Source organism: Macaca fascicularis, chromosome 7, assembly GCF_037993035.2.
Source record: "Macaca fascicularis isolate 582-1 chromosome 7, T2T-MFA8v1.1".
Classification (NCBI taxonomy): domain Eukaryota; kingdom Metazoa; phylum Chordata; class Mammalia; order Primates; family Cercopithecidae; genus Macaca; species Macaca fascicularis.
Window position 1 is genome coordinate 78,001,650 of NC_088381.1, and position 6,558 is coordinate 78,008,207.

The window sequence follows — 6,558 nt, forward strand, 5'->3', positions numbered from 1 at the left end:
GAGTGTTGCTAATGTCTCTTTTTACTGAAAGTGTGCCTTGCAATGAAGTGTCTTATGGCCAATGTTCATATGGAAAAAACGACACTTTCTTTTCTTTCTTTTTTTGCCAAAACCTGTTCAAAGAGTTCACTGTATCTCAGGATGGTGAAGGTTGAGAGGACTTCTAGAAAATTCCAGAAACTTATGAAAGTTTCCATGTTTGTGAAATAAATGTTTTGGCTTTTTCCTAAATTACATTCCCATTAAGAAGCAAGTAGTTCTTGTGTATTCTTCCATCTCAAAGTAATCACTCACCTATTTCACCAGGTATTTTTTTTTTGGAGTCTCAATTGGCAAATTTCTACAAAGTGCTCTTCTTCACAAGAGTTCCTGTTACCTCAGGACCAGAGGTAACCATGAAGCTGAGGGCAGTGGGGCAGCCTCACTAGTGAAGTGACTCCCTCCCGCTCACAGGCCTTCCATGGGGCTCACACCACACCTCAGCAACATTACAAATGCCGACCTAAGTCACAGGGGTTGACTTCGGACATTGTGGTCAGGCAGACTTGTGTTTAAACCTAGGCTTTCACACTGGTTGATCGTTCAGCCACATGCAGGTTACCTAACCATGTCCCATGTGGCACAAAGCACTTGCCTGAACACTACACTGGGAGGCTTGACTAAACTTTAGCCTGGTGTCCACCTGCACTAGCCATGACTCTGAGGGCTACTGACCCCAGCCTCGTGCTGAGTTTGGGCTCAAAAATTGCAGTGCTGTCAAACTGCAGAATCTCTATTGCCCAACATAGACTTTTGTCTTGCCAAATAATTTTTAGTAATTTTCCACTCATCCCCTTTTATGTAATTTTCCATTTCCCCGTAGCCCCTCTAGTCTCTTTTTTTTTATTCCCCCCTTTTCACATCCCCATAATCCCTTTTAGTTCCCTCTCTGTTCTCCCTTTAGAAACCTCTGTACCTTTGTGCTAGCTGGATTTCAGCTCAGTTATATTGGAATCTCTTTCCTCTAAGGCAGTGGACTGACAAAATGTTTCGCCACCTCTAATGTGTGTCTGGCACTGTCTGGCATTGATGAAGGCTCAGCTTATGCATGTGTAACATGAACAGGTGAGTGTCTCTTCTTCTAACTTGGCACTACTTAGTGATATAATAACAGTAACATGTTGTGGGCCATGATGATTTATCTCCCAAAGTGGAAACCACATTGGTTGAATGTGCAAATATCAGTGCTGTACTGAGTTGAAAAGACACCCCAAGCTGGGCGCGGTGGCTCATGCCTGTAATCCCATGGTGAAGCCCCATCTCTACTAAAAATACAAAAATTAGCCGGGTGTGGTGGTGTGCACCTGGAATCCCAGTTACTTGGGAGACTTAGGCAGGAGAATCGCTTGAACCCACGAGGCAGAGGTTGCAGTGAGCTGAGATTGAGCCATGACACTCCAGCCTGGGTGACAGAGTAAGACTGTCTCAGAGAAAAAAAAGAAAAAAGACACCCCAAATACTCACAAGCGAAGTGATACTGGAAAGAGTCTTCACATTTACCAGCTAAAGAAGAGAAACAAGGGAATCTTAAAAGTGAGAGGGCCGGGCGCGGTGGCTCACGCCTGTAATCTCAGCACTTTGGGAGGCCGAGGCCGGCAGATCACGAGGTCAGGAGATCGAGACTATCCTGGCTAACACAGCGAAACCCCGTCTCTACTAAAAATACAAAAAATTAGCCGGGCGTGGTGGCTGGCGCCTGTAGTCTCAGCTGCTGGGGAGGCTGAGGCAGGAGAATGGCATGAACCCGGGAGGCGGAGCTTGCAGTGAGCCGAGATGGCACCACTGCACTCCAGCCTGTGCGACAGAGCGAGACTCTGTCTCAAAAAAAAAAAAAAAAAAAAAAAATGAGAGCAGCAACAGCACATGAAAGGCAGAGTTGTGAATAGAAGAGTGGGCTTGGGTAACAGAAAAGAGGCAGGCAAGGTTGGGATTAAGGGCCCTGTGTATCAGTGTGAGGTGCTTGGATTCCATCGTTAGGGCAACAGGAGAGCTTAAGCCACAAGGTGAGTTTTGCTTGCTAGGTGGTGCTAATAGGAAGAGCCAAACCATAAGGCAGAAAAGAGGTGGATTTGCTCTTTTTGGTCAATATTAAGGATTTCTGGTCCAGTCCCTGGACAAAGTTTATAATAGATGACAGAAATGGGAGAAGGTCTTTACTCAGGAAAATCCTCAAATCCATGGGAAAAAAAGATGGCAACTTCTAACAAAATGGGAAAAGGATATAATGAGGCAATTTTTAGCAGAAAAACCTCCATCTTATCTCAAATAATAAACATATGATGAGGTGCTTAATATTATTACTAATCAGATGAAAATTAAATGGCCACAAGCTACCACTTTACATCTGTTAGACTATACCTTTATTAGAAAGCTGGATAGTGCCAAGTGTGGTGAGGGTGGGAGATCCAGGAGCCTCCCCTCACTGCTACAAGGAGACTGAATTGGAGAGCAAGCAAATTGAGTATTGCATACCCAAGGAGGCTGCATAAACTGGAATCCTTGAACAAAGATGTTCTTTGCTGTGTTATTTGTAGAAGTATGGAGTTGTCTCTCAGCTAAGAGATGAGGCTGACAAAGTGCTGTGGATGCACATGAAGTTTAACGCATCAATTATAGGAAACAGATCAGCCGGCCAACAGCAACATCGCTGGATCTCAACAACACAGTGTTAGTGAGAACTCTAGGAAGCAAAATGAATTATCTATGCCATTTATATAGATTAGAGATACACGCATACAAATATATACAGCTTTTTAAGGAATATGTACAAAAAGCACTCTATTAAAGAGAATGAAGGTTGCCCAGAGGCAGGGGGAGGGGAAAGGGAGTGAGGGGATGGAGCTTAAAGGCAATAAATAAATAATAAGAGTAAAACCTTGCATGGTTGCAGTTCTCAGACTGAGGAACATGAAGATTTTTGCCTTTGGCACTGAGGTTAAACAAAAGCCATCATTTTGAGGAAAAGGACTACCTTTGTGTATGTACTTTATTGGAGTCTGGAAGGATGCCACATATGCTTAAATAATTATTTTATTAATAATCCCTTATAATTTTTATCGCGTTTTCCAAGCTCCTTCCTATAGGTGGATCAATTTGACTGTTACAATGACTATATAAATAGTGGGGATATTTTTAGAAAATGAGGAAACTAAGCCCACTGGGGCAAAGTGACTTGCCTAGAGTCACACAGCTGGGAAGTGTGACTCAGACCTTGGACTCTTAACCCTTGTCCAAGGTCTCAGGTCCCCAGGAATTATCACTACATCAAATGGAAAATCATTGCTCCTTTAAGGAAATTGAAATGATAAATGTCATTTGCTTTGGATTTTTTTCACATGGACTTTTCTGTTTTCACTGCTTTTGTTGTGCTTAGATTTTGTGTTTGTCATTGTTTGGAGAGAAATTTTGCTACTTGCTGTATATCATGTCAATGGCTGTTGGCACTACAACAGAAAGTCTGTTAATGGGTTTAGTGGAACTAATAGGAGCTATTTTTAATTTAAAAGTGTCTTTATGTATTTTTCTTATTTCAAACATAACTTATACTCCATTGGAACTCTCTTTTTTTCACCTTCCAGAGATAACCACTGGTAAGAGTTTAGCTTATATTCTTCAACATTTTTTTCCCCCAAGAAACTGAAATTTGAATTTTCTCCTACAGGTGAGGAAAAAAAAGTAAAATCTCTAACTGTATTAGTGATGATAATTCTGAGAAGACAGGCCCATTGAGCCAAGTTGGAGGATATGTTTCCTGAGGCTGGAGATGCAGAAATACTTGACTTTGCCTTCACAAAGCATCCTGACATTTTTAGATGCAGCTGCACTCTATGGGCCGGAAGTCGAATTCCCTGGAGGGCTAGAGCTTTCAGTATTTTGGACATATGTGAAATCAGCACGGGGGCAGGCAGTAGGTTAACTTGAAGAGAATTCCAGTTACAAATTTAGCTCAGCTTCTAAAAAACACTCCCATCAAAGAGAGATTCCTGGTTGCTGTGGAACTGCATCCCCTATGGGATTTTTCTTGTGGAGTTAACTAGACACAGTTGTTACTAGGTAGCAGGACAACAGATTTGCTTAAGATTTCCTCGATTTTGGCAATTTGATGATGGGTGACTTATGTGGTATTGTGGACATCTGTTGGCTTTACATTTTGCCTGCCAAGCATCCATACTCTATTTTTTCTGGTATCCATACTCAATTTTTCTTCTGGTTCACCACCTATACCAGGTTGAATAATGCCTCCCTCCCCACCCCAATTCATGTCTACTCGGAAGCTCAGCATGTGACTTTATTTGGAAATAAGAGTCTTTGTGGATATAGCCAGGATGAGGTCATCCTGGATTAGGGTGGGTCCTAAGTTCAATGACTGGTGTCACCATAAGAAGACCAGGAGAAGATAGAGAAAAGGAAGCAGAGGCAGAGACTGGAATGAAATAACTGCAAGGGAAAGAACACGGAGGATCAGGATTGTCAATGCCGCCGGGAGCTAGGAGAGAGGCTTGGAACAGGCTCTGCCTCAGAACCTCCAACAGGAACCAACTCTTTGAACACCTTGATGTTGGGTTTCTGGCCTCCAGGACTGGGAGAAGATGCATTTCTGTTAAGTCCCCTAGTTTGTGGTATTTGTTATGGCAAATTAATATACCTCCCATTTACCCTGTCAAAATGATCTGGAGGCTAGTCTCTGTTGTGCTGGGCTTCTATTAACTTCAGTAGGGAAGGCACTAGGTTCAGGAGGCTGAAGAAGAGACCCAGAGTCCTCAAATGAGACATGGGGTTTTATTAGCAGGAAACTTACACACACAGTGGTCCAGTGGTGGTGGGCTGGACCGGAGAACCACAACTGCTTCCAAAAGCATGTGGTTTATACAGCATTTTCACCTAGCACCCTCCTGCTAACAACCTCCACCTGGCAACCTTCATTTAACTCAGAACAAAGGGCCTCAATCCCCTGCACGGGCCCTGTGCATTCCACGCATCAAACTGGGGACTCAGTGTTTCTCATAGCTAAGAAATGGATAAGGGTTGGCCCCTCCCATTCCTGAGGATCTTTGGAACCCCAAACACGCATCCAGGTGCACCTGCCATGCAGGGTCATTCTCAGAGTATGCTCAAGTCATCACTGTCAGGTACGTCTACCTTACGGGCTCCCACCCTGTCTCCAGGATAGTCGTGTCACACAGAACTGAGCAGGTTACTCAGGACAAACACATCACTTTGCCTGGGCTGATAAGAATTAGTCCTGGAACTCTTTTTGGGTTATTTGGCAAAAAGGCTCTCCTTTTTATGCCAGATCAGCCAACCTGGAGCTGCTGGAGGTCATCTTTTTTACCACACTTAGAGAGCCTGCCTGGAAATGAAGCAAATGCCAAGGAAAGCAGAACAGAAAGATGGAGACACATCCCTGACAATATCACTTAGGTACCTAGATCCAGCTATGCCTGAACCCCATGAACTGTTCAGTTAAGGGAGCCATAATATCCTGAAGTTTGAGTGGGGGTTTCTATCACTTCTAGTGAAAGGATCCTTACTAGTAAGTGTGATTTGGAGACAAGCATTCATGCTCATGGTCACTGAATGATAATCCTCAGAAGCTCCTAGTTGACCCTGTTGGATTATGGTTGCATTATCTCTGGAGAGATAAAAATGGAAAACCAACAGAAAAAAAGGAAGCTGACATAGGAAAAGGAAACAAACATTTGAGTGCTCAGTCCTGTGCTAAGCAGTTGACTTAAAGTCTTCCCTCCCCTTCCTTCCTTCCTTCCTTCCTTCCTTCCTTCCTTCCTTCTTTCCTTCCTTCCTTCCTTCCCTCCTTCCCTCCTTCCCTCTTTCCCTCTTTCCTTCCTTCCCTCCTTCCTTCTTTCCTTCCTTCCTTCTTTCCCTCCTTCCCTCCTTCCTTCTTTCCTTCCTTCCTTCCTTCCCTCCCTCCTTCCTTCCTTCCCTCCCTCCTTCCTTCCTTCCCTCCTTCCCTCCCTCCCTCCTTCCCTCCCTTCCTCCCTCCTTTCTTCCTTCCCTCCCTCCCTCCCTGCCTTCCTTCCTCTTCCCAACAAGTTTTGTTGTCCATAAGTTACAGAGGAGTGGCTTCAGACTCAGAGTGCCATTCAGGTCTGCTTGATTCTAAACCCACCTGCCCCATCACCTGGGGAAGGAATAATGTTGTTGGGATCCCAAATCCTCTTTGAACATCCTTACAGGGGGTGTCTCTCTTGCTTTGCTGAAGGCATTACCTTGGATTAAGCTCCAGCCCCGCCCTTCACCCACTCAGGAGCTGGGCTGCCTCCCACTCTATAGGGAAGATGCTGATTATTGCTCCATCTTGCAGGAGAGGAAACAGAGGTTCTGAGAGTTAAATACCTTTCTCAAGGCCATGCAGTCAAGAATGGTCCAGGGAAGAATTCAAACCTGAGCCCTCCCTATTCAAAGTGTGGTCCATGGACTAGCAGTCTGGAGTCATCTAGAAGCTTGTTAGAAATGCAGAATCTCAGCCCCCTCCCCTCCCCCTCCTGAGCCCAATTCTGT

The 6,558-nt window shown here is 44.4% G+C and overlaps 1 long non-coding RNA gene across 2 annotated transcripts; it reads left to right on the top strand.

The window, feature by feature from the left end:
- The first annotated feature begins 615 nt into the window (after positions 1-615).
- Positions 616-4,705, top strand: LOC123574372 (uncharacterized). 2 transcript variants are annotated; one of them, XR_006699226.2, is made up of 2 exons: positions 616-1,104; positions 3,618-4,705. It is a non-coding gene; the product is annotated as an uncharacterized lncRNA (long non-coding RNA). The 2 variants fall into 2 exon arrangements; XR_006699225.2 differs by having other exon boundaries at positions 3,701-4,705.
- Positions 4,706-6,558: the final 1,853 nt, after the last annotated feature.